Below are 27,584 nucleotides of genomic sequence, written 5' to 3' on the forward strand. Positions count from 1 at the left end.
TCTCCCAGAGAATCCAGGAGCTCTGGCTCCCAGTTCTGTGGTTCCAGGAAAGTTTCACCCCCTTCTCTAGGAACCCAGGATTTCTAGCAGCAGAACATCAGGCCCCCATCTACTTCTCCCTGCAAATCTCGGATCCCAGTCCTAATCCAGATCCTGCCCCGCTTTTGCTTTCCTAAAGGAGTCCTCCTTCTGAGCTCCAAGTCCTTCCCATCCCCGCTCTAGCCGCAAGACCCCCACCACGCTAAGGAGAACACAAGAGTCCCGACTCCAGCCCCCTTCCTTTAAAAAAAAAAACCAGAAAACCCAGGCGTCCTGGCTCTGATCTCCCAGACCCCCAGTTAAAGGAACCCAGGAGTCCTTTAAGAAACCCTAAAACCCAGGCATCCTGGCTGCGATCTCCCAGATCTCCCTGGTTAAAGGAACCCAGGAGTCCTTTAAGAAACCCCAAAAACCCCAAGTGTCCTGGCTCTGATCTCCCAGACCCCCGGTTAAAGGAACCCAGGAGTCCTTTAAGAAACCCCAAAAACCCCAAGTGTCCTGGCTCTGATCTCCCAGACCCCCGGTTAAAGGAACCCAGGAGTCCTTTAAGAAACCCTAAAACCCAGGCATCCTGGCTGCGATCTCCCAGATCTCCCTGGTTAAAGGAACCCAGGAGTTCCGGCTCCAGCCTCCTTCCTTTAAAAAAAACCCAGAAAACCCAGGCGTCCTGGCTCTGATCTCCCAGACCCCGTTGGTTAAAGGAACCCAGGAGTCCTTTAAGGAACCCCAAAAACCCAGGCATCCTGGCTGCGATCTCCCAGGAGTCCTTTAAGAAGCCCCCAAAACCTCAGGCGTCCTGGCTCTGATCTCCCAGACCCCCTTGATTAAAGGAACCCAGGAGTCCTCTAAGAAATCCCAAAAACCCAGTCATCCTGGCTGCGATCTCCCCGGAGTCCTTTAAGAAACCCTAAAACCCAAGCATCCTGGCTCTGATCTCCCAGACCCCCCTGGATCAAGGAACCCAGGAGTCCTTTAGGAACCCCCAAAAACCCAGGCATCCTGGCTGCGATCCCCCAGGAGTCCTTTAAGAAGCCCCCCCCCAAAAAAAATTCAGGCGTCCTGGCTCTGACCTCCCAGACCCCCCTGCTTAAAGGAACCTAAGAGTCCTTTAACCCCCCCCCCACCAAAAAAACCCTCAGGCATCCTGGCTCTAATCTCCCAGACCCCTTTGGATCAAGGAACCCAGGAGTCCTTTAAGAAACCCTAAAACCCAAGCATCCTGGCAGCGATCTCCCAGACCCCCTTGGTTAAAGGAACCCAGGAGTCCTTTAAGAACCCCCCCCAAAAAAAAACCCAAGCATCCTGGCTCTGATCTCCCAGACCCCCCTGCTTAAAGGAACCCAGGAGTCCTCTAAGAAATCCCAAAAACCCAGGCATCCTGGCTGCGATCCCCCAGGAGTCCTTTAAGAAGCCCCCCCCCAAAAAAAAATTCAGGCGTCCTGGCTCTGACCTTCCAGACCTCCCTGCTTAAAGGAACCCAGGAGTCCTTTAACCCCCCCCCCAAAAAAAAACCTCAGGCATCCTGGCTCTGATCTCCCAGACCCCCCTGGATCAAGGAACCCAGGAGTCCTCTAAGAAACCCCAAAACCCAGGCATCCTGGCTGCGATCCCCCAGGAGTCCTTTAAGAAGCCCCCCCCCCAAAAAAAAAATTCAGGCGTCCTGGCTCTGACCTTCCAGACCTCCCTGCTTAAAGGAACCCAGGAGTCCTTTAACCCCCCCCCCAAAAAAGAACCTCAGGCATCCTGGCTCTGATCTCCCAGACCCCCCTGGATCAAGGAACCCAGGAGTCCTCTAAGAAACCCCAAAACCCAGGCATCCTGGCTGCGATCCCCCAGGAGTCCTTTAAGAAGCCCCCCCCCCAAAAAAAACCAAGCATCCTGGCTCTGACCTCCCAGACCCCCCTGCTTAAAGGAACCTAAGAGTCCTTTAACCCCCCCCCCCCACCAAAAAAACCTCAGGCATCCTGGCTCTAATCTCCCAGACCCCTTTGGATCAAGGAACCCAGGAGTCCTTTAAGAACCCCCCCCCAAAACTCAGGCATCCTGGCTCTGACCTCCCAGACCCCCCTGCTTAAAGGAACCCAGGAGTCCTCTAAGAAATCCCAAAAACCCAGGCATCCTGGCTGCGATCCCCCAGGAGTCCTTTAAGAAGCCCCCCCCCAAAAAAAATTCAGGCGTCCTGGCTCTGACCTCCCAGACCCCCCTGCTTAAAGGAACCTAAGAGTCCTTTAACCCCCCCCCCACCAAAAAAACCCTCAGGCATCCTGGCTCTAATCTCCCAGACCCCTTTGGATCAAGGAACCCAGGAGTCCTTTAAGAAACCCTAAAACCCAAGCATCCTGGCAGCGATCTCCCAGACCCCCTTGGTTAAAGGAACCCAGGAGTCCTTTAAGAACCCCCCCCCCCCAAAAAAACCCAAGCATCCTGGCTCTGATCTCCCAGACCCCCCTGCTTAAAGGAACCCAGGAGTCCTCTAAGAAATCCCAAAAACCCAGGCATCCTGGCTGCGATCCCCCAGGAGTCCTTTAAGAAGCCCCCCCCCAAAAAAAAAATTCAGGCGTCCTGGCTCTGACCTTCCAGACCTCCCTGCTTAAAGGAACCCAGGAGTCCTTTAACCCCCCCCCCAAAAAAAAAAAACCTCAGGCATCCTGGCTCTGATCTCCCAGACCCCCCTGGATCAAGGAACCCAGGAGTCACTAAGAAACCCCAAAACCCAGGCATCCTGGCTGCGATCCCCCAGGAGTCCTTTAAGAAGCCCCCCCCCAAAAAAAAAACCAAGCATCCTGGCTCTGACCTCCCAGACCCCCCTGCTTAAAGGAACCTAAGAGTCCTTTAACCCCCCCCCCCACCAAAAAAAACCTCAGGCATCCTGGCTCTAATCTCCCAGACCCCTTTGGATCAAGGAACCCAGGAGTCCTTTAAGAAACCCTAAAACCCAAGCATCCTGGCAGCGATCTCCCAGACCCCCTTGGTTAAAGGAACCCAGGAGTCCTTTAAGAACCCCCCCCCCAAAAAAACCCAAGCATCCTGGCTCTGATCTCCCAGACCCCCCTGCTTAAAGGAACCCAGGAGTCCTCTAAGAAATCCCAAAAACCCAGGCATCCTGGCTGCGATCCCCCAGGAGTCCTTTAAGAAGCCCCCCCCCCAAAAAAAATTCAGGCGTCCTGGCTCTGACCTCCCAGACCCCCCTGCTTAAAGGAACCTAAGAGTCCTTTAACCCCCCCCCCACCAAAAAAAACCTCAGGCATCCTGGCTCTAATCTCCCAGACCCCTTTGGATCAAGGAACCCAGGAGTCCTTTAAGAAACCCTAAAACCCAAGCATCCTGGCAGCGATCTCCCAGACCCCCTTGGTTAAAGGAACCCAGGAGTCCTTTAAGAACCCCCCCCCAAAAAAACCCAAGCATCCTGGCTCTGATCTCCCAGACCCCCCTGCTTAAAGGAACCCAGGAGTCCTCTAAGAAATCCCAAAAACCCAGGCATCCTGGCTGCGATCCCCCAGGAGTCCTTTAAGAAGCCCCCCCCCCAAAAAAAAATTCAGGCGTCCTGGCTCTGACCTTCCAGACCTCCCTGCTTAAAGGAACCCAGGAGTCCTTTAACCCCCCCCCAAAAAAAACCTCAGGCATCCTGGCTCTGATCTCCCAGACCCCCCTGGATCAAGGAACCCAGGAGTCCTCTAAGAAACCCCAAAACCCAGGCATCCTGGCTGCGATCCCCCAGGAGTCCTTTAAGAAGCCCCCCCCCCCAAAAAAAAATTCAGGCGTCCTGGCTCTGACCTTCCAGACCTCCCTGCTTAAAGGAACCCAGGAGTCCTTTAACCCCCCCCCCAAAAAAAGAACCTCAGGCATCCTGGCTCTGATCTCCCAGACCCCCCTGGATCAAGGAACCCAGGAGTCCTCTAAGAAACCCCAAAACCCAGGCATCCTGGCTGCGATCCCCCAGGAGTCCTTTAAGAAGCCCCCCCCCAAAAAAAACCAAGCATCCTGGCTCTGACCTCCCAGACCCCCCTGCTTAAAGGAACCTAAGAGTCCTTTAACCCCCCCCCCCCACCAAAAAAAACCTCAGGCATCCTGGCTCTAATCTCCCAGACCCCTTTGGATCAAGGAACCCAGGAGTCCTTTAAGAACCCCCCCCCCAAAACTCAGGCATCCTGGCTCTGACCTCCCAGACCCCCCTGCTTAAAGGAACCCAGGAGTCCTCTAAGAAATCCCAAAAACCCAGGCATCCTGGCTGCGATCCCCAGGAGTCCTTTAAGAAGCCCCCCCCCAAAAAAAAATTCAGGCGTCCTGGCTCTGACCTCCCAGACCCCCCCTGCTTAAAGGAACCTAAGAGTCCTTTAACCCCCCCCCCCACCAAAAAAACCCTCAGGCATCCTGGCTCTAATCTCCCAGACCCCTTTGGATCAAGGAACCCAGGAGTCCTTTAAGAAACCCTAAAACCCAAGCATCCTGGCAGCGATCTCCCAGACCCCCTTGGTTAAAGGAACCCAGGAGTCCTTTAAGAACCCCCCCCCCAAAAAACCCAAGCATCCTGGCTCTGATCTCCCAGACCCCCCTGCTTAAAGGAACCCAGGAGTCCTCTAAGAAATCCCAAAAACCCAGGCATCCTGGCTGCGATCCCCCAGGAGTCCTTTAAGAAGCCCCCCCCAAAAAAAAATTCAGGCGTCCTGGCTCTGTCTTCCAGACCTCCCTGCTTAAAGGAACCCAGGAGTCCTTTAACCCCCCCCCCCCAAAAAAAACCTCAGGCATCCTGGCTCTGATCTCCCAGACCCCCCTGGATCAAGGAACCCAGGAGTCCTCTAAGAAACCCCAAAACCCAGGCATCCTGGCTGCGATCCCCCAGGAGTCCTTTAAGAAGCCCCCCCCCCCAAAAAAAAACCAAGCATCCTGGCTCTGACCTCCCAGACCCCCCTGCTTAAAGGAACCTAAGAGTCCTTTAACCCCCCCCCCCCACCAAAAAAAAACCTCAGGCATCCTGGCTCTAATCTCCCAGACCCCTTTGGATCAAGGAACCCAGGAGTCCTTTAAGAACCCCCCCCCCAAAACTCAGGCATCCTGGCTCTGACCTCCCAGACCCCCCTGCTTAAAGGAACCCAGGAGTCCTCTAAGAAATCCCAAAAACCCAGGCATCCTGGCTGCGATCCCCCAGGAGTCCTTTAAGAACCCCCCCCCAAAAAAAAATTCAGGCGTCCTGGCTCTGACCTCCCAGCCCCCCCCCCCCGGCTGAAAGGGTCCCCGGCGTCCGGGCTCCATCCCCCTCCCCTCCTTTGTTCCCTCCCCGCTCGCGGCCGCGGGGTCATCCCCCTCCCCCCGCCCGGCCAGCCCGCACGCCCGCCCGCTCTGCCCGTCTCGGCGCTTCCCGGGCCCGCCCGCGCCTGCCTGCCTGCCTGCCTACCTGGGCCGGGGCGCCCGGAGCGCGGCCGGGCTTCAGGGCTCCTCCTCCGCCGCCGGAGCCGGCGGCGGCTCGGCCTGAGGTCCCGCGGCTCCCATCGCGCCCGGCCCGGCCCGGCCCTGCCTCGCCCGCCGGCCTCGCCTCGCCCGGCCTCGCCCTGCCCTGGAGGTGGCCGCCAGGTTGGTTCCCGGGCTGCGCCGGAGAGGCTGGGGTTAGTCCCCCCTCCGCAGGGCGGCCACTGGCTGCGGCCCCTGTCACTCAGCGCCGAAAGGAAGGGGAAGCCGGCCTGGGACAGCCCCCTCGCCCCCACCCCCCCAGCAGGAGGAGGAGGGCGGGGGGGATGGAGAGGGAGGGAGGGAGGGAGGGAGGGAGGCCGGCCCGGCGCGCTTTGGCGGGGCGGCGCGGCGCAGCAGCCGGGCTGCAGCCTCTCTTCCCGCCCCCCCCCCCCGGCTCCTTCCACGCTTCTTGGCGAGGCACAAGAGGCGCCGGGCCGGGCAACTTCTGCAATGGGAAATGACCAAGAGGCCTGCTGGCCTCTGAGTGCGTGCAGAGTGCTTTTCCCAGCGGTTGGGGGGGGGGGAAGAGAAAATCAGCGCCGGTGGCAGGGCACTGCGTGGTGTGGTGGTTGAGAGCGGTGGTTTGCAGCGCTGGACTCTGTTCAACTTCTGCAATGGGGATGATCAAGAGGTCTGCTGGCCTCTGAGCGCGTGCAGAGTGCTTTTCCCGGCGGTTGTGGGGGGAGAGAAAATCAGCGCCGGTGGCAGGGCACTGCATGGTGTAGTGGTTGAGAGCGGTGGTTTCCAGCGCTGGACTCTGTTCAACTTCTGCAATGAGGATGATCAAGAGGACTGCTGGCCTCTGAGTGTGCGCAGAGTGCTTTTCCCGGCGATTGGGGGGGGGGGAGAGAAAATCAGCACCGGTAGCAGGGCACTGCGTGGTGTGGTGGTTTTTGGTTTTTTGTCAGAAGGGGAAATTAATCAAAATTGGTGGACATTGTTAAAAGATAAGGGTGGTGGTTGAGAGCGGTGGTTTGCAGCGCTGGACTCTGTTCAACGTCTGCAATGGGGATGATCAAGAGGCCTGCTGGCCTCTGAGTGCACGCAGAGTGCTTTTCCCGGCGGTTGGGGGGGGGGGAAAGAGAAAATCAGAGCGGTGATTTGGAGCTGTGGACTCTTCAACTTCTGCAATAGAAAGGATCAAGAGGCCTGCCAGCCTCTGCGTGTGTGAAGAGTGCTTTTCCTGGAGGGGGAGAAAATCAATGTTGGTGGCAGAGCACTGCGTGGTGTAGTGGTTAAGAGCAGTGGACTCTTATCTGGAGAACTGGGTTTGATTCCCCACTCCTACACATGAGCGGCGGACTCTAATCTGGAGAACCGGGTTTGATCCCCCACTCCTCCGCATGAAGCCAGCTGGGTGACCTTGGGCTAGTCACATTCTCTCTGCTCCACCTACTTCACAGGGTGTCTGTTGTGGAGAGGGAAAGGTGATTGTAAGCTGGTTTGATTCTTCCTTAAGTGGTGGAGAAAGTCGGTTCATAAAAACCAACTCTTCTTCTTTTGCCTGTGTAAGGCCCTGGGTCAAACCAAGTATCCCTCTGGGGGAGACTTTTGGAGAGTAGCTGCCTCTCAGAACCAGCTGTGCGGGCCTCTAGGGGAGCAATGTTGTGACTCAGCATGTGATTTTAAGATGCAGTTGCTCAGAGGATGCACAGTGAATGGGGAGACGCATGCATGAACTGAGGTTCAAAATGGTACCCAGAAATGCCTCTTAGAAGAAGAGTTGGTTTTTATATGCCGACTTTCTCTACCTTTTAAGGAGAATCAAACCAGCTTACAATCGCCTACCCTTCCCCTCCCCTCAACAGACACCTTGTGAGGTTGGTGGGGCTGAGAGAGTTCAGAGAGAACTGTGACTTGCCCAAGGTCACCCAGCTGGCTTCATGTAGAGGAGAGGGGAAACCAACCCAATTCATCAGATTAGCTTCTGCCGCTCATGTAGAGGAGTGGGGAATCAAACCTGGTTCTCCAGATTAGAGTCCACCGCTCCAAACCACCACTCTTAACCACTACACCACACTGGCTCACACACTGGTAGGATGGAGACTTCTAGAGACTTGAGGCTCTTGATAGGGAAAGCATAATCTCATGCTGATTCTACAGTGAGCTCAGAGTGGATAAAACTGCAGATTTCTAAATAAAGAGGTGCTGGGGTGGAGGTAGCTTACCTAGGAGGGGCTGTGTGGCTCAGTGGTAGGGCGTCTGCTTTGCATGCCCAAGATCCCAAGTTCAATCCCCAACATCTCCCCTTAAAAGCATCATGTGGTAGGTGACTTGAAAAACCCTGGGACCCTGGACAGCGTCTGCCAGTCAGAGTAGACAGTACTGACCTTGATAGATCACTGTCCGGCTAAGTGGAAGGCAGGACCATAATCTGAGCTGGTATTATTGTGACCTGGAACTATGAACTTATTTGGTGATGGTGAAGCCAAGGGCACTGGGTGTACATGAAGTGACGTCAAGTCGCGGCCGACTCATGGTGATCCCAGCAAGGGCTTTTCAAGGCACGTGAGAAGCAGAGGTGGCCCATTGCAGAGAAGCAGAGGTGGCCCATCTCAGAGAAGCAGAGGCCCATCGCCTTCCTCTGCAGAGTCTTCCTTGGTGGTCTCCCAAGTACCAAGTATTTGGTGGTCTCCTTTCTGTCTAGACATTAGGAAGAATTTTCTAACAGAGCGGTTCCTCAGTGGAACAGGCTTCCTCGGGAGGTGGTGAGTTCTCCTTCCCTGGAGGTTTTTAAGGAGAGGTTCGATGGCCATCTGTCAGCAATGCTGATTCTATGACCTTAAGCAGATGATGAGAGGGAGGGCATCTTGGCCATCTGGGCATGGAGTAAAGGTCACAAAGGGCGTGGGAGGGAGGGAGGTGTGAATTTACTGCATTGTGCAGTGGGGTGGACTAGATGACTCTGGTGGTCCCTTCCAACTCTATGATTCTACCAATCCAGTTTAGCTTCCGAGCTCTGACAAGAAGAAGAGCTGGTTTTCATAACCTGGTTTTTCTCTACCTTTAAGGAATCTCAAACTGGCTTACAATCACCTTCTCTTCCTCTCCCCACAATGGACACTTTGTGAGGTAGGTTTGTAACGATACCCTTTCATACCCCCTGTAATATGGACACTCTTGGACTCTCGCATTTGTACACTGGAACCGCTGCTGAGTGGCAGGGGAGGCACAGCACGACACAGCACCACACTCCAAGGCACAGGAGTGCCCCAGACACCCCACCGGACGTCGCTGTATGGAGCCAACAGGGACCTGCGAATTGCACACAGCACCTGGACCCGGAGAAGCGAAGTGGGCCTGGACTCCATCTTGGAGGTGAATGCAGAGCAGAACAGAGAACTACAAAATCTGCTCTTGCCTCTCCCCACCTGTGAATCGCCTCTGGAACAACTGCCTTCTTGGACACCTTTGCATAACCAAGAAGATGGCCAGCCTATCAAGATCTGCCTAACAGCTTCAGACTCAGAACAATAGCGTTTTCCCCTTCCACACCTTACATTCCTTCTCAGGGCAGGCTAATCCCATCTTCTCCTTCCCCTCTGCTCCCAGTTCCTGCCAGCTGTCAATAACACAATCACTGAGTGATGGACAGTCATCAATAATCCCCTCATAATCTGATCACCCTGGCGCCCACCTTTTCACCACTCAATCTTTCTCCAATTTTGAAGCAATCTTACCTTTGTGCCCTACTTCTCACATGCCCTGTGAGTCAGTCTGCCCCAGGGGCAGAATTTGACTCTAAAACAGAGGGCCCTGGCACATGTCAGTGGCTTCTCATTTTGGATCCAGAACACAAGATGTGAGTCCTACACCTGGCGTGTAGTCCTTTTTCCCCTTCCCTCGTGCAGCTGCTACTCTGGAACCTCGTTCTGCAGGAAAGGTGACTATGAACCGCTTGGGAATCTCAACCCTTTACTTTCTTAGCTCTGTGTGTGTTGGGAATTGTTTGTATGTGTGTGTTTTTACCCTATTTGATTACTTTTAATAAAACCCTTAAAATTCATAAAAGCCTCCTCTTGATTGGGTTGCTCTCCATCTGTCTGCTCACCTAGGGCAGATTTGGTTTAGAAGGATCCCCACGCCAGCCTCTTGCAAAGCTCTATCAGTCTCCAGCTAATTTCCCCAATAAAGGGAGACCCTCTGTGCTTGGCGTAACAGGTTGGGATGAGAGAGTCCGGAGAGAACTGTGACTGGCCCAAGGTCACCCAGCAGGCTACATGTGGAGAAGTGGGGAATCAAACCCGGTTCTCCAGATTACAGTCCGCCGCTTATGTGGAGGAGTGGCGAATCAAACCGGGTTCTTCAGATTAGAGTCCACCTCTCCTAACCACTATACCATGCTGGCTCCAAGATAGGGCTATACCATGCCGCCTTCTCTCCAAAGGGTGCTGTGCCTGTTCTCAATACGTTTGCCACCTTTCCCTCTGGCAGAGCTTCTTCATGACAAGAATTTTGGCAGCTGGAGCTTATCCCAGCCCGTGGATGTAGAGAATAGAAATTTTTCACGTTGGGTCAGTTGTTACATCTTCCAATCAAGCAATACTGGCCAGTGGCAGTCCTTAAACATGGGCAGAGTGCCTTTTGCTTCACCGTTTAGTAACATTATGGAATTTCTGCTTGTCGATCCCCTCCCCCTGCCTCTATGTGCTCGTGAGCCACAGTTTCCTTTAGGAAAGAGCACAAATTTAGCAGGTCTGGTCAATTTTTCCTTTGCGTTCTAGAGGGAAGTGATCACAATAAGATGAAGAAAACTGAGCCCTATTCCAGTATGCAGTTGCCACGGCCAGAATTGTGTTTGCAAAATATTGGAAAGCAAAAACTGCACCAGAAAGAATCGAGTGGATTATAAAGTTACAAGACTATGCAACAATGTCGAGATTAACACACCTTCTTAGAAACCAGCCTATGGAAGACTATAAACAGAAGTGGCAGCCGTTGTTTGATAAATTTTCATGATTGAATTATGTATATAATGGAGCAGAATATGGGTGTAGAAGAGATATCAGTAATAGAGAATTTGTAAATATATTTAGTTTTTAGAGGAAGGCACTGGCAAACCACCTCAGTCTCTTGCCATGAAAACCCCATAAGGGGTCGCCATAAGTCGCCTGCGACTTGACGGCAGTTTACACGCACATTTAATTTTTAGGCTAGAGTGGTTTTATGCTAAACGATTGGTTAACACAGATACGTAAGATTTAATTGCCAGTAAGAAAGGAGAGCACAAGTTTCTTAACTAATGACCAATCATTTTTATTATGAAGTTAAGTCTAGCAAATGTAGCAAAGACAGTAGTGATAGAAATCAATGAACTAAACTAAGTAATAGAATATTAAATTGAGATCAAAAATGGGGTAAGACTAAAGCTTTGACTGAGTCTTACACTGGAGACATCAAACAACATGTTAAAATCCCCTATATGTTTTCCCCCACTTTTCTGTACTCTCTTTATGATGAAAATAAATAAAATAATTTGAAAAAAGAAAACCGAGCCCGTAGATTTCCCTCTACTTCTGCAAGGAGGCATGTTCTCTTTCCCCCTGCCCATAATATAATAATGGTTACTGGACTAGTACCATGGTGATAGTAGTTAGGAAGAAGGCAGCTTTATTGCTGTACAGGAACAATAATCTGTATGCAGCCAAGGGCAATAGACATGAGGTCACACCTGTGGTATTTCGGCTCACACACCTTTTTTGTCGAGTGCCAATAAGATGTAACCGGGAAGCGATTTAACTCCGCGCATTTTCTTTGCCTGTACGGATTCCCATTTGTCACCAGTCGAGATCAGGAGCATTTTATGCATGCTTTAAGTTGGACCTGAGCCAGGGAAGACAATAAGTGTATGGACGTATGCATTGAGTGATGGCTTCCAACACAGAAAGCCGGGGCTGTGAGCACCGTGGGGTTGCTGAGAGGGCTACAGTCCTCTCAGAAGACTTGCAGAAAATAGGGATGCGGGGGGCGGTGGGGGGAGTTGAAGGCTGAACCTGTTTTGTTACAGATGTGCCAATCGGGTGCTGGCTAGCTTTTAATTTGGAGGCTGCTGTGGGTGCAGTTGCACACTTTAGCCACTAGATGGAACACTAAGCATGGGTCGGGGAAAACACCTTTCCCCACCACATGCAAGGAATAATTTTTTTTCTGCTCCAAACTTGAATCTAATCGGTGATTTAGGCACAAGGACTTGTAAAGAGCTTGTGCAATCTTCCAGCCAGGATTGGTGCTACCATTAGGCAAACTAGGCGGTCAGAGGGGTGCAGAACTGGCCCGAGGGGCACAGTTTTAAACAGATTAGTTTCTGGGGGGAAATGCAAGTGACAATTTATATTTTTTTAATTTTAAGATAAGTACCACAGCAGTGCTACGGAATATAATTAATTATAACATCTTATAAAAAGTTTTGTGCTTTTGTTTTTTCTACAAGACGTCTGTTTCTGAAAGTTGGTTAGCAATGGGGGGGGGGGCGACTAGTTAGCCTTGCCTAGGGCTCAAAAATGATTGGCACCGGCCCTACTTCCAGCTGTATCATCTCATGGCAAGGCATTTACAATGGATGTGCAAGATTTAAGCCATCCACCCTGACGTTTGGTATTCAAGTGTGGCCACTGGGAAAGTACACTTCTGAGAAGTGATATAGCACTGCGACACCATGTGGGAAATGGTGTTCACGAGCAGCAGTGAAGACCTTTCCCTGTTTTTGTGACAAGTGTGGCATCTGTAGTGGTGGTGGGCAAAAGAAGGGATGGCTCAGTGGCAGAGCATCTGCTTTGCATGCACAAGGCCCCAGGTTCAATCCCCAGTTTAAAAGACCAGGTTGCAGGTGATGGGAAGGGGCCTGAGACCCTGGAGAGTTGCTGCCCATCAGAGTCGACAATAGTGACCTCACTAGACTCACTATAAGGCAGCTTCCTGTGGAAGCCAGACAGAATCCCAAGTGGTTAACAGTACAATCTTCAGAAGAAGAGTTGGTTTTTATACGCCGACTTTCTCTACCACTTAAGGAAGACTCAAACCCACCTATAATCACCTTCCACTTCCCACAACAGACACCTTGTGAGGTAGGTGGGTAGGGTTGCCAACCTCCAGGTACTAGCTGGAGATCTCCTGCTATTACAATTGATCTCCAGCCGATAGAAATCAGTTCACCTGGAGAAAATGGCCACTTTGGCCATTGGACTCTATGGCATTGAAGTCCCTCCCCTCCCCAAACCTCGCCTTCCTGAGGCTCCGCCCCAAAAACCTGGTGGCGAAGAGGGACCTGGCAACCCTATAAGTGGGGCTGAGAGAGTTCAGAGAGAACTGTGACTAGCTTCCGCTGCTCACGTGGAGGAGTGGGGAATCAAACCCAGTTCTCCAGATTAGAGTCCACCGCTCCAAACCACCGCTCTTGACCATTACACCACCCTGGCTCTCCAACCGTCAGCAGAGTTACACCCTTCCAAGTCCATTGAAGTTAGTGGGTTTTGAAGGTGTGTAATTGCTTAGGATGGTGCTGCAGATGACAGTCTTTTTTAATGCTGGTGTCTTTTTAATGTTTCTGCTTTGTTTAATTTTTTCCTTGCAATTTCTAATCTTTTGTTTTTGTTATCATCATTATTGCTTTTAAAAAAAATAGAGATAGGAAACTTCCAGAGTTCACTAGGGTTGCCAACAGGCCTGGTGGGGAAAGAAGGACATTTCCTCAATAAACTATTTACCGGGTCGTATTATCTAACTCTGTGTCATTAACAGTGTCAGCTGCCCATTTCCACCCACTAAGCCTCTGTTAAAAGGACAGGATGATTTTCTTCATGCTTGTTGGCAACCCTATCAGTAATGACTCCTTGGATGGGGTGGGATGCAACATTTTTAAAGGTAAAAAATGAATATCATCAACCACCATCAAAACAATATCAGGGTTCCAGAGATAAATTCCCTCCACTCCCTTCCGTGCACATGTTATGTCTGTAATGTGTTGACTATTACATGTATTTAATTTATTTACTTAAAAGATTTTTATCTTGCCTGTCAGTTGTCGCTTCCAACAGCTGCGTATAAACAAGGGGTTGGATCTAGCCCGCTCTTTCATTCAATCTCACTTAATTTCCCTCTAGGGTTGCCAGCTCCGGGTTGGAAAATACCTGAAGATTGGTGGGTGGAGCCTGGGGAAGGTGGGATTTGGGGAGGGGAGGGACTTCAGTGAGGTACAACGCCATAGAATCCCCCTTCCAAAGTGGCCATTTTCTCCAGGTGAACTGACCTCTGTCACCTGGAGATGAGTTACAATAGCGGGGGATCTCCATCCACCACCTGGAGGTTAGGGAGATAACAAACGTTAGCCTGCTGTGCAGTATGTTTGGACAAAATACCAGCAGCAAAATGCGAAAGATTCATGAAATGCAACTATATTATCACTACTAGTCAATACATTATAAATCATACATACAACATACCAGGCATAATTAATTTTTCTATTTTTTCTAAAGAGCTATTTGTACCAAAGTCCTTATATTTTTGCATCCCGACTTCCAAACCAAAAAAATAGTTCCGAAGAAAAAATGTTGTGGGGTTCTTCTGAATCAGTCAGTGCTGGGTTGTAACAGTGTAGTTTTCCGCGATCCTCAAATAGGATCCTGATTATTGGTAACCTTCACGAACCCTGATGCCCGTGGGTCGGGCATCAAACTACAGGGGCCCGGATAACTCCCCATTTCGACCAGAGTCTTCCTCAGGGACCAACAATGGCTACCTAGTCCGCTCTTGTGTTGGTAGGATTTTGTCCATTCAGGGTCATTGGCCTGTCCTTTTTTTTTTACTAGCAGAGAACTGGTTGGATCTTACCCAGGGTCTCCTCTTACACACCTTGAACTGAAAGCTTATGGAAAATCAATACTGAGACCATTTGCCTGTTTAAAAAATCATAAAATGGCCTAGTCATCTTCCAGGTTAAAAACAGGCTATGGAATCCAGGGGAAAACTTTTCCTGGAGAGTACCTCTTCAGCTGCAGGTGTTTGAATGCTCTCTCATTTGAAAACAAAAAGCAAAACCCTCCGTGCATGTAGAAAACTCCTATGCCAAGAGGCAGGCTAGTCTGAACGCATTTTCCTATCATCCTTTTTTTTTTTTTTTAATGTTCAGAGATTTTGTTGGGGCAAGCAAAAGAAGTAGGATAGAACATTGGACTTTGTTGTGATCCAGTTTGGATCACAATTCACTGCGGCTTACTCCCACATTACGTATGCATAGGATTGAAGCTTTAGGGTAGAGTTGCCTTTACCGCTTTAATTATTTCTTCCAACTTGTTTGTTTTTTATTCATGCAATTAATTAATTGCATTTAAGGATAGAATAATAAGATCCAGAGAGGTGTAGTAGTTGAGAGCGGCGGACTCTAATCTAGAGAACCGGGTTCGGTCCCCCACTCCTCCACATGAGCAGTGGACTCTAATTTGGATGAACCGGGTTCGATTCTCCTCCACATGAAGCCTGCTGGGTGACCTTGGGCCAGTCACAGCTCTCAGAACACTCTCAGCCCACGCGGAGGCAGGCAATGGCAAACCACCTCCAAACGTCTCTTTGCCTTGAAAACCCTACAGGGTCGCCATATGTCAGCTGTGACTTGACGGCGCACACACGCACATAGAATAATGGGGGGGGGGAGCCCATTTTTACAGAATGCAATCAAAGGTCTGTGACTTAATGGGTGAAAACGCATGGGAGGTTTTGCCTTGGATTTGCCGCTCTCTAGATGCACATTTTCCCCAGCCAAATTCTCAAAACTCCAAAATAAGCCCCCATGCGGAGTTTTGAGAATTCAGATGGGGGAAATGTTAACCTAGAGAGCGGCAAGTCCAAGGCAAAACCTCCCGTGCATTTTTGCCCAAATGAGGGAGACCACCTATTTTCTCTAGCTGGGGGTAAAAATAGTTCAGGCCTGGTGACTTTGGGTGGGAAAACAATGCAAGGCAGTTAAATAGCCCTTCTTCCCTTTCAACTGTACCCCGGGAGGCACATTCTGATTAAAAAAAAAAAAAAAACATCAGGGGAAATAATCACGGCATTAGATGTAATGTAGAACTTTACTCTTAGACTGGGAAGTAAGGTTGCCCCCTACTTGAAGCACGTTTCAGCCCGACTTGTGTTTGCTCATGTGAACCAAAGCAAGGCGGTTTGGAATGCGCTTGCATCTGGTTTCTGAATGAAGGCACGGCCCCTGCAAGGAGGAGGATTCACAAATCTGTTTCAAGCTTCCTGTGCCCAATAACTAGGGTTGCCAACCTCCAGGTACTAGCTGGAGATCTCCTGCTATTACAACTGATCTCCAGCTGATAGAGATCAGTTCACCTGGAGAAAAATGGCCACTTGGCCATTGGACTCTATGGCATTGAAGTCCCCTCCCCAAACCCCGCCCTCCTCAGGCTCCGCCCCAAAAACCTCCCGCCAATGGCAAAGAGGGACCTGGCAACCCTACTTATAACACACGTGTGAGTTCGGTCTCAAAGACGGGTAATCAGACTTTGCCAACACCCCCTCTATAAGGCTGAAAGTCAAAGAAGTGGCTAAAATAATATAATAGTCAAAGAAATGGCTATAATAGTTGATTCAAAAGCTAGTGTAATCAATTAGGTTCGGTCGATTAATAAAAAGGACCCACAATTAATCGGGCGACAGAGCTCTTTAAATTATTAATATTTTTACTCCTAATAATGCTCAGTAGGGTGCCATCCCCGAAGAGGCGTTCCTTCTCTACGGCCCCACAGAAGGAAATGCCTCTTTCAAGACAAGGCTGCTTATGGCTCCTAGGGCCATGAACTCCAAACAACAAAAGATTTTTTCCCCTTCCCTTCAACTCTATTTAACTGGTTAATAAATTACAATTAAAAGAATTAATTAGGTAAGCTTTCTTTAATTGGATGGCAGGTTCTAGGTCAGTGATGGCGAACCTTTTAGAGACCGAGTGCCCAAACTGCAACCAAAAACCCACTTATTTATCGCCGAGTGCCAATGCGGCAATTTAACCTGAATACCACCCCCAGAGGGGGCCCAGAGGGAGAGGCTAGGGTTGCCAAGTTCCTCTTCGCCATGAGTGGGAGGTTTTTGGGGTGGCGCCTGAGGAGGGCGGGGTTTGGGGAAGGACTTCAGTGCCATAGAGTCCAATTGCCAAAGTGGCAATTTTTTCCAGGGGAACTGATCTCTATTGGTTGGAGATCACCTGTAATAGCAGATCTCCAGCTAGTACCTGGAGATTGGTAACTAGTTCCTTAGTGTTTTCTCTCTACATATCAAGACAAATGGAAAGGTGTTTGGAGGATAGCTTGTGGGCACTTCAAAGGTGGAATAGGACTACACGCCCCTCCGCCCGCACAGACCCAGAGGGTGCCGGAGAAGCCGCTGGAGGGAAAGAAGGAAGGAAGGAAGGAAGGAAGGGAAGGGAGGGGGAAAGGGAAGGAAGGGAGGGAGAGAAAGAAAGAAAAAGAGAGAGAAAGGGAGAAAGAAATGGAGCAAGGGAGAGAAAGAAAAGGACAGAGGGAGACAGAAAAAGAAAGAGGCCATTTATGCATGGGAGGTTTTGCCTTGGATTTGCCACTCGGTAGGGCTCGGCGGCAGGCTTGTGAGAGGCGAGCAGGGTGGGGTAGAGGGCACCTCCTTCGCACCCACCGACCAGCCATGCCCCTCCGCCCGCACAGGCCCAGAGGGCGCCGGAGAAGCCGCCGGCCATGCCGAGTGTGAGCGCTCGGCTTCTGTTCCCCGCTCTCCCACCCGCCTGGCTGGCCGCGCACGCTCCAGCGGCGGCAATGGCGGCAGCTTCTGTGGGAGAGTCCGGGGGCCACAGCCAATGATGTCGGAGGTTCCCCACCCCTGGGCTACAGCCTCCCCCATCCGGGGTGGGGCAGAGCCGGAAAGGCCAGCGGCTTGGAGGAACAGTGCGTGCCGGCAGAAAGGGCTACGCGTGCCGGAAGTGGCACCCGTGCCATAGGTTCGCCAACACGGTTCTAGGTGTATTTCCCAGCCCCTGGAAATCCAGGGTGTTTATTTATTTACAGTCTGCTTTTCTCACTGAGACCATTTATGCATGGCTGTTTCCTCGTGGTCACCCCGCCGACTGTTTCGGGGCTTGGCTTTGATTATGCGTGCATTTTCCAACCGTCAGAGGCCGCCTCGCTCTCCCCGCGCATCTCTGTGCGTTTTGCCTGTGTTTTCTGGATTTGTGTTTAGCCAGCATCCAGAAAACATGGGGGGAAACATGCAGAAACGCGCGGGGAGAGCGAGGCGACCTCTGACGGTCGGAAAATCCAAGCACAATCAAAGCAAAGCCCCGAAGCTGTCCGCGAGGAAACAGCCATGCATACGTTGCCTGATTTCAAGGCAGATAGCCAGTGAGGTAGACTGGTTAGGATCGATCCATCCAAGAACTAACCAGGGACGACCCTGCTTAGCTTCCAAGATCTGATGAGATTGGGTTTACCTGGGCCATCCAGGTCAGGGGAAGAACCATGTACTCTTTTCTGCTGAAGAGTTCTGTAGAACTTAAAAGCTTGCATAAAAGCCACTCTGGGACTTTGTCACCAGGAGGACGGCAGGGAAAAATAATTAAGTATTCCTGCTTCAACTTGGTAGAAGAAGAAGAAGAGTTGGTGCCGACTTTCTCTACCACTTAAGGAAGAATCAAACCTGCATACAATTACCTTCCCTCCCCCTCCCCACAACAGACACCCTGTGAGGTAGTTGGGGCTGAGAGAGCTCTAAGAGAGCTGTGACTAGCCCAAGGTCACCCAGCTGGCTTCGTGTGTAGGAGTGGGGAAACCAACCCAGTTCACCAGATGAGCCTCCGCCGCTCATGTGGAGGAGTGGGGAATCAAACCCGGTTCTCCAGATCAGAGTCCACTGCTCCAAACCACCGCTCTTAACCACTACACCACGCTGGCTCTCACGCGGTAGGATAAAAGATGCTTTTTGCAGCTTGTCTTCAGATCTCTGTGGGAACAATGGGACTCCCCAAGTGACAGAGTTTCCCCCCATGGAACCCCAGCCCTCTTCCAGCCCCATCGCCTGGATCTCAGCTTCTGCACTCCAGCCCCCTTGACCCCCCTCTGCTCCCACATCACCCACCTATGACAGCCCTCAGCCCCCCTCCCACCTCGACCCTCCCTTCTCCCTTTCCCCCCAGGCCTTCTCCTTCCACACTCTCTCATTAAGCGGCTGTCTTTCGCATGCCGATTTCAGCAGGTTGGGGCAGCCCGACCGGTTCCTTTGCCAGAAGGAGGGGAGCGAGGGAAGGGGGGGTGCATCCAGCTCAGCGTTGCTCCCCCACACCCTCCCCCCACCCACAACGAACGTGGTCCCGTCCCCCCCCCCCCGGACAAAACAGCAGAGGCCCACAGTCTGAGCCAGCCTCTTCTGGCAATCCTAGCCTTGCGCCCCAAATTCTTGCTAGCTGACCTCAGGGTCCTCCCTACACTCTTGACTCTCTGGCGCTCATATTTGGCAGCGGGGACGCAGTGACGACTGATTGATCTGGGGGGAAGAGAGCAGAGGCTCTGGGCTTCTGCAAAGCAGCTGGGTGGAAAGGGGGGGCAATTGAGACAGATTGGCTGACAGCCCCCACCCCCAGCATCTAAAGATATCCTATTCTTTTAGAAGACATGCATCGTAAGACTGGCCTGGAGGGACTCCACCCTTAACCCCAAAGTATGGGCACCATTTTCTTGGAAAACGGAACAATCGGATATTTGATTCTGTATTTTAATTCTTCTCCAGCGCGGTGAGAGCCAGCCTGCCGTAGTGGTTATGAGCGGCGGACTCTAATCTGGTGAACCGGGTTGGTTTCCCCACTCCTCCACGTGAAGCCTGCTGGGTGACCTTGGGCTAGTCACAGTTCTCTCCGAACTCTCTCAGCCCCACCTGCCTCACAAGGCTAGGTTGGTTACCCCTAAACACCGCCGAATCATTTTGTCATCTGGATTTTTACAGAAGTGGGGTGCTTCCAGGAACAAAAGTAGCCCCCCACTTTTCACATTAATAAAGAGGAGCCCCATGGCGCAGTGTTAAGCTGCAGTACTGCAGTCAAAAGCTCTACTCACGACCTGAGTTCGATCCCGATGGAAGTCAGTTTCAGGTAGCTGGCTCAAGGTTGACTCAGCCTTCCATCCTTCCGAGGTCGGTCAAATGAGTACCCAGCTTGCTGGGGGTAAAGGGAAGATGACTGGGGAAGGCACTGGCAAACCACCCCGCAAACAAAGGCTGCCTTGGAAACGTCGGGATGTGACGTCACCCCATGGGTCAGGAATGACCTGGTGCTTGCACAGGGGACCTTTACCTTTTTAAAGAGGTATCTCTGTGTTAAAGCTGATAGGAAGAAAGCAGATTTCTTTGAAATGTGGTGTTGGAGGAGAGCGTTACGGATACCGTGGACTGCCAAAAAAAACAAATCAGTGGGTTCTAGATCAAATCAAGCCTGAACTGACCCTAGAAGCTAAAATGACTCAACTGAGGCTATCGTATTTTGGTCACATCATGAGACGACAGGAGTCACTGGAAAAGACAGTCATGCTAGGAAAAGTGGAAGGCAGCAGGAAAAGAGGAAGACCCAACATGAGATGGGTTGACTCTATAAAGGAAGCCACAGCCCTCAATTTGCAAGACCTGAGCAAGGCCGTCAAAGATAGGATATTTTGGAGGACATCGATTCATAGGGTCGCCATGAGTCGGAAGCGGCTTGACAGCCCTTAAGACACACGCACTGTGTTAAATCTGGATTCGCACCCCTCATTTCCACACTCCATCCTCACCCAAGGGGGGCACGCAACAAGAGACAACCCCGGTGCTTTTGACGCGAACACGGACCCAAACTGGGAGAGGGAATCCGGAGGCCCAGGCAGAGGGGATACCATGCCCATGTGGCATACGAGCAATGCTTTTGGAAATAAGGGACATCCGCCGTGGTGAGAGAGAAGCACGCCGCAGCCCAACCGAGCCTCCGAAATGTGGGACGCCGCCAGGACTCCCTCCCTCCCTCCACGGGGCCTCCTCCCTGTGGCCGGGCTGGCTAGTGGCATCTGGCCTGGATGAGCTGAGGTGGAGCTGGAAGGCCCCTCCAGGCCCGGGAACGGTCTCATTCGCCCGCCTCTCCCATGTGGCCGCGTCCCTCCCCGCCGGCCCGGCCCTCGGATTTCATCCCCTCACTCCCCAGTAATGTCAAACAGTTGTCTGTGGTCGGAAAAGGCTGTTTTTAACCAACAATTTGGAGGCTTGTGAGCCGTGTTCGGAGTGTGACGGAGTGGAGGGAGCAGCTGGGACCTTTATAGGCTTGTGGAAGCGGTGCGCACGGAAAGGCACACGCAACATTTGTCTCTCTTATCCTTCTCCCCCCCCCCTCGCCCCCTCGCAAATCTCTCTCGCCGGACACCGTGACACTAAGGTTACCCCCCGGCCTTTTTCAAAAGGCCCCGTCTATTTTTAACTGGCGGAAAAAGCCCGCAGATATGAGAAGCCGCTTGGACCGCCTTTTAAACTCCACGAGTAAACCTCTAAGATTTCCCCCTTCATCCGCACGGGACCCCACATGTGCGGCGCAGATCAGCATCGTCTTCGAAACCCTGCTGGCAAAGTGACGGGGCTGACAGGAAGATTGGTGGGGGCTGAGGTCTTTGGCGTTCTCCGGGCTCTGTGCTGGCCCCCCAGAGATACAGTCTGACCCACAAGAAACTAGCATTTAAATATGTTACATTCCCTGATTAAATGTGTTTGGGCGCATTGACAGGAGCACTGTGCATTGGTAGGGTTGCCAGGTGCCTGGTGGCGGCGGGCAACCCCCCTGGCAATTCGCCCCTATGCCCGCCGACCACCTGAGGGTCGGCGGGCAAACGTGCATGCGCGCATACACACCATGAGCACACGCAACCCTGACCTCAGCACGCGCAATCCCACCTCATGAGGGGCCTTATATCACTCAAACTCTTAGTTTGAGTGGTAAAGGGCCGCTTTAACACTTAAACTAGGAGGTATAAGGCTCCTTGCGAGGCGGGATTGCGCGTGCTGAGGTTAGGGTTGCGCGTGCTGAGATCGGGTTTGCGCATGTGCATGTGTGTGCGTGCCGACGCGCGTGCACCAAATTTCCGGTTTACAACTAGAACTGCTGCCTCGCAAGGGGGCTTATACCTCTTAGTTTGAGTGGTAAAGTGGTAAAGGGTCACTAAAGGATTTGTGGTAGAGGGTCACTATTTGAGTGATATAAGGCCCCTCGCGCGGTGGCACTTCCTGTTGTAAACCGCACACGCAATTCCGACCTCAGCCCCATAGCCGCCCGCTGGAGGAGAGGGGGGACCTGGCAGCCCTATGCATTGGCCACCTCAAAGGGTCCCTGTCAGGAGTCGTGATAAAGTTTATTGTCTGCAGCCAAAGGCCATCACAATCCACCATACAAAACATTAAAATAACAACGTGTGTGTTAAGTGCCGTCAAGTCGCTTCCGAGTCATGGCGACCCTATGAATCAAAAGGTCCTCCAAAATGTCCTATCTTTGACAGCCTTGCTCAGATCTTGCAAATTGAGGACTGTGGCTTCCTTTATTGAGTCAGTCCATCTCTTGTCGGGTCTTCCTCTTTTCCTGCTGCCCTCAACTTTTCCTAGCATGATTGTCTTTTCCAGTGACTCTTGCCTTCTCATAATGTGGCCAAAATACGATAGCCTTAAACGTTAAAATAACTTTAAAACAGTCTGACCCACAAGAAACTAGCATTTAAATATGTTACATCCCCTGATTAAAAACAGCTTTAGCTCGGATTTTCTGAGCTGCTGAAGCAAAGAGTGACGCTCTGTAGGAAACATCAGGATTGGCGTCTGATTGGAGAAAGAGCAGCTTCTCTGGATCTGGAGAAAGATGTAGGCCTTTTAGATGCGCTCCGAGAAATTTAAGTCTGGGCTCTGTGTAAAGATAACCGAATAAGGTATAACGAGTTAGGACCTCTGAAGCGGCTCCACAAATACATTGGCCCACGGTGTTTGGGAGTAACGTCCAGCTATCCGAGCCCCTGTCAAGAGTCACTCCGGGCTTCTGAAATGCAAAACACAGTGAAGTGCCACGCAGGAAGTCAAGCAGGGATGGACTTTTATTAAAGGGGGAGACAAGTATGCATTTTGCGAGGACTACTTGAGGAGGTCTCTGTTATTTTTCACCGTTGTTCACCCCTTCTTTCGAAACCCCGTTATCAAGAGGCCAGGCCAGACAGTATCAGGTGTCTGTCTCTCTCTGGGTGTGTGCGGGGCGTCACTGCAACAGTGTCCCGAAGAAGAAGAAGAAGAAGAAGAAGAGTTGGGTTTTCTATGCCGACTTTCTCTACCACTTAAGGAAGAATCAAACCGGCTTACAATCACCTTCCCTTCCCCTCCCCACAACAGACACCCTGTGAGGTAGGTGGGGCTGAGAGAGCTCTAACAGAGCTGTGACTAGCCCAAGGTCACCCAGCTGGCTTCATGTGGAGGAGCAAGGAAACCAACCCAGTTCACCAGATTAGCTTCCGCTGCTCACGTGGAGGAGTGGGGTACCAAACCCGGTTCTCCAGATCAGAGTTCACCGCTCCAAACCACCGCTCTTAACCACTACACCACGCATGGCGCAATGTTTGAGCCCATCTGCTATCTTCCACATCTTCAGACGACTGTGTACAGTCTCAACTCTAGCCAACCGCAATGCTATAAACAGAACACTCTAAAATCAGGAGTTCTCTTTAATGCTGGGGTTCGGTTCCCAAAGATGCAAAGAGATAACCCAACAGGGGTGTGCGTTTGGAAGAGAAATGCAACATACCACAGATTGTGCCAGCATACTAGCACCAGAACACAAGCCCCAGCGGCAGGAGATCTAGGTCTCTTTCACATGTGCTGAACAATAAACATTCGATCCACTTTCAGTGCACACTGCAACTAATTTCACTGCGCCATTTATGCAGGGTCAGTTTTGATGCTCGCTCATAGCTCTTTTTTAAAATGCGACTTTAAAAATGCCTATTCACAGTCCCAGATGCAAAAGGAGAAATTCCACCCCCCACTCGCCTGCTCCTTCGTTCCTGTTTGCATAGCCATTAGCATGTGCATAGCTAATGCGCCACTGTTGTTTTGCATGGTTCCTTCAGGGGATTCTTCGCAGTGGGGGCGGAGCAAACACCAAAGGTCGTGTTAAAGGGGCTCTTAAGTAATGCGAAGCAGGTATGCGCCAGCTTCGCAGTCACTTCTGGAATGACGGTTCAGCATGAACAAAAAAATATGCGTGGAAATTCAGCTTGGAATGCACTGCTAATTACCATGCATAAATGCCCTGTATGAAACTGCAAAACCCACTGGCAAACGATTGCTAAAGTGCGTTGAAAGTGGCTTGAAAGTGCATTATTCAGATAGAAAGACTGATCTCTGGTGTGCTGGGTAAAGTGCATTGAAGGAGGCTCAAAAGTGCGTTATTCAGCATGTACAGACCAATCTCTTTGGTATGATGGGTAAGCTGCACCAGCACACCCACGTTTCACTCGGGATTAAGCGAACCACCACCAGAGAAGCATGCACGCACACACCAACGCATCAGCGCAGCTGCTCTGCGCATCGTTCCCCTTCAGGCGAAATCATCGGCGTCGTGTTCCCCTCTCCCCCACCGGCCCCCGCCTACCCCAGCGGAGCATTTTCTTTCCAAAAGAGGAATAAAGCATACCCCGCAGCGCACAGGCGTTCGAGTTCATTGATACCGAGATTTATGGACACCAGTTGCATCAAAGCTGGATACGACACCCAAGCGTTACGCTCCCCACCCGGGGGCTTCTCCCAAGCCAGACTCTACCCGCCCCCACCGCCAAAAAACTTCGACAGCTGCATGAATGGCCTCCGGCACCAAAGCTCCTGCTCCTTCATACATGTGTTCATCCACTCTCCCGTATTACACGCACACAAACGCTTTGCATTATGTTTTCGACGCCGTCGCACCAGGAGGGTGGGCAGTAGTGATAAAGAAGGATGCCCGTTAGGGTTGCCAACTTCTAGGTACTATTACAAAAGCACAAACCTCATGCTAATAATATAGAGAATGAGGGAGGGGCTGTGGCTCAGTGGTAGAGAATTGGGTAGAGAATTGGGAGGGGCTATGGCTCAGTGGCAGAGCATCTGCTCGACATGCACAAGGTCCCAGGTTCAATCCCCAGCCTCTCCAGTTAAAGGGGCTAGGCAAGCAGGTGATGTGAAAGGCTGTGAGACCCTGGAGAGCTGCTACCGGTCTGAGTAGACAATACTGACTTTGATGGAACAAGGGTCTGATTCAGTAGAAGGCAGCTTCGTGAGTTCATGTGAGCAAACCGTAGGGTAGTAGCTGGAGATAGTAGCTGGAGATCTCCTGCTATTACAACTGATCTCCAGCCAATAGAGATCAGTTCCCCTGGAGAAAATGGCCACTTTGGCAATTGGACTCTATGGCATTGAAGTCCCTCCCCTCTCCAAACCCCGCCCTCCTCAGGCTCCACCCAAAAAACCTCCCGCCGGTGGCGAAGAGGGTCCTGGCAACCCTAATGCCTGTGCACACTGACTTGTGCACACTGAATTGACTTGGTGGGGCTGGTTTCTGAGCAAACAGGACTAGGGGTTGTGCAGCCCTGGAAAAGTGACTGGCACACAAAAGTCAAACCATCACATGGAGAGCCTGTGTGGTGTAGTGATTCAGAGGTGTGGACTCTAATCTGGAGAACCGGGCTTGATGCCCCACTCCTCCACATGAGCAACGGACTCTAATCTGGTGAGCTGGGTTGGTTTCCCCACTCATACACATGAAGCCTGCTGGGTGACCTTGGGCCAGTCACAGTTCTCTCTGAACTTTCTCAGCCCCATGTACCTCACAAGGTGTCTGTTGTGGGGAGGGGAAGGGAAGGCGATCGTAAGCCGCTTTGAGACTCCTTAAAGGTAGAGAAAAGCGGGGTATAAAAACCAACTCTTCAGAAGAAGAAGAAGAAGAAGCACACAAGCTGCTCGCTGATCAGCGCTCATGTGCATACTCTTGTGTGCGCACATGGGTTTGCTGGCGGAGCGCATATGCTCTCCCTCACACACACACATGCATGTCCCTCTAACCACACAGAAACACCAAAGGACAGAAGATGAATTTGTTCCTGCACCCAAACACTTTGGCTTTCTCTGTGTCGCAGGACACACACACCCTTTTCCCCTGCCCCTCTCCTCTGTGAATGACATGTGCGGTTGTCTGACCCACATCTGGCGGGATGGCTCTGTCGTCCCATCTGGAGGCTTGTGTAACACATTCCTGATACTCTGGACTAGCTGTTCCCACGCCCACCACCCCCGGGGACATACGTGTGTGCCTGTGTGTGTGTGTGTCCCAAGGGCAAAGCTAGTTGGGTTGCCACAACAGCCCAGGAACAGAGTGGCGAGGAGACATGTGTAGGAGTGTACCGCAAAGGGGCATGAGAGTGACACAATGCGTGTGCCTTTGGTGTGGAGTCACCGAACCAACTCCCTCCTACATAGGGTTGCCAGGTCCCTCTTAGCCACCGGCGGGAGGTTTTTGGGGCGGAGCCTGAGGAGGGCGGGGTTTGGGGAGGGACTTCAAGGCCATAGAGTCCAATGGCCAAAGCGGCCGTTTCCCCCAGGTGAACTAATCTCTATTGGCTGGAGATCAGTTGTAATAGCAGGAGATCGCCAGCTACTACCTAGAAGTTACTCAAAATTTGACACAGAACAACCATACCTAGGGTTGCCAGGTCCCTCTTTGTCATCGGCAGGGGGCGGAGCCTGATGAGGGCGGGGTTTGGGGAGGGGAGGGACTTCAATGCCATAGAGTCCAATTGTCAAAGCAGCCATTTTCTCCAGGTGAACTGATCTCTATCAGCTGGAGATCAGTTGTAATAGCAGGAGATCTTCTGCTATTACCTGGAGGTTGGCAACCCTAACTATACCCTTAGTATAGCTTCACACAAGACTGTATTGTACAAAAAGACATTATACATACAAACACATACACCAGTAAACTTATAAATATATATCTCGTAATTCTATACGCTCAGTTCATATACTTCTATCCAATTCACAGTCCTCTAAGTAATTTTTGTCTTTTTCTGTATCTTCCAGGTGAAAATTGTAGGTAAGTATTATCCTTTCCGAAACAGGAAGGATCCAAGGTGAAGAAGAAGACGGCCATTTCCAATTCTTTTTGTCAATTCCGTTTCACAACCTCATTCCTTGGAAGCTCAACGCTGTATCGACACAAAACGAGCCCGGCTTTTCCCATTCCTCTTCCGGCCCGAATTAAACCGTTCATCTTTAGGGTTGCCAGGTTCCTCTTCGCCACCGATGGGAGATTTTGGGGGCGGAGCCTGAGGAGGGCGGGGTTTGGGGAGGGGAGAGACTTCAATGCCATAGAGTCCAATTGCCAAAGCGGCCATTTTCTCCAGGGGAACTGATCTCTATCTGCTGGAGATCAGTTGTAATAGCAGGAGATCTCCATCTACTACCTGGAGGTTGGCAACCCTATTCATCCTGGCTCATTCCGGAATCACTGAGCGAGCATACTCCGTTCTCGGGTTGAGACACAGAGGTGTCTGCTTTGGATTACTAACTACCTAGAAGTTGGCAACCCTACTCCTACACCCAACACCAAGATAGCGCACAGACAATGCATGTGTGGGGGGGAACAGTTGCGAGGCCGCTCTCTGAAGCCCAGCACCCCCCAGCGGTGAGCCGAATCACTGCAGCATCCCCCTGCGGCAGAGTACCCCTCTGTGTCTGGCCAGGGTCACCCCTGACTCATCCCCCAAGCATGCCTCGGTCCATTTGAACACATTCAGTGACATTCCCCGGTGCCAGCGGGAGAGGACAGAAATAGCTAGGCCTGGGAGACTATAGGGGGCTGGGGAACAAAAGGCGCCACGCTGGGAATCCCAGGCACCCGGCTTCACACGGGGCCCCCGGATCAGAGCAGGCTACGACTCGGCCAGGTGCAGCGAGAGGCAGATCTGAGCCGGGTGGAGGCGGAGGAGATAAAACAAAATCGGACTCGATTTCGCTGGGTGGATTGTGTTACCGGGGGCCGAGGGGCAGGGGGACAGAAAGGGTAAGGAAGGAGAAACAGAGGG

This window comes from Euleptes europaea, chromosome 18 (assembly GCF_029931775.1).
Source record: "Euleptes europaea isolate rEulEur1 chromosome 18, rEulEur1.hap1, whole genome shotgun sequence".
NCBI classification, from domain to species: Eukaryota; Metazoa; Chordata; class Lepidosauria; order Squamata; family Sphaerodactylidae; genus Euleptes; species Euleptes europaea.